The sequence below is a fragment of the Centruroides sculpturatus genome, unplaced genomic scaffold (assembly GCF_000671375.1).
Source record: "Centruroides sculpturatus isolate CEXI.00-Female unplaced genomic scaffold, Cexi_2.0 scaffold999, whole genome shotgun sequence".
NCBI lineage: Eukaryota > Metazoa > Arthropoda > Arachnida > Scorpiones > Buthidae > Centruroides > Centruroides sculpturatus.
In genome coordinates this window covers 124296-124526 of record NW_019385237.1, presented here as the reverse complement: position 1 = coordinate 124526, position 231 = coordinate 124296, and positions in this window count along the sequence as shown.

The following is a 231-nucleotide window of genomic DNA, read 5'->3' as shown; positions in this document are numbered from 1 at the left end:
GGCTTCAATGAATACAAGGAAGATCTTTTCATGGTGTAAAGCGCAAACACAATACGTTGTCCATAACAATTAAGGTATAACTTTTGAAAATCTTGATGGTGGCTCAAATTCTTTATTGAGTTCCCCCCATTAACCAACATATACTGAGTTACAGTGTGTTTTAAAGATAGAACGAACTGGTTAGCTGTTTGGTTAAGTGTATTCTGACCTAATCATCAGTAATCCTGCAAC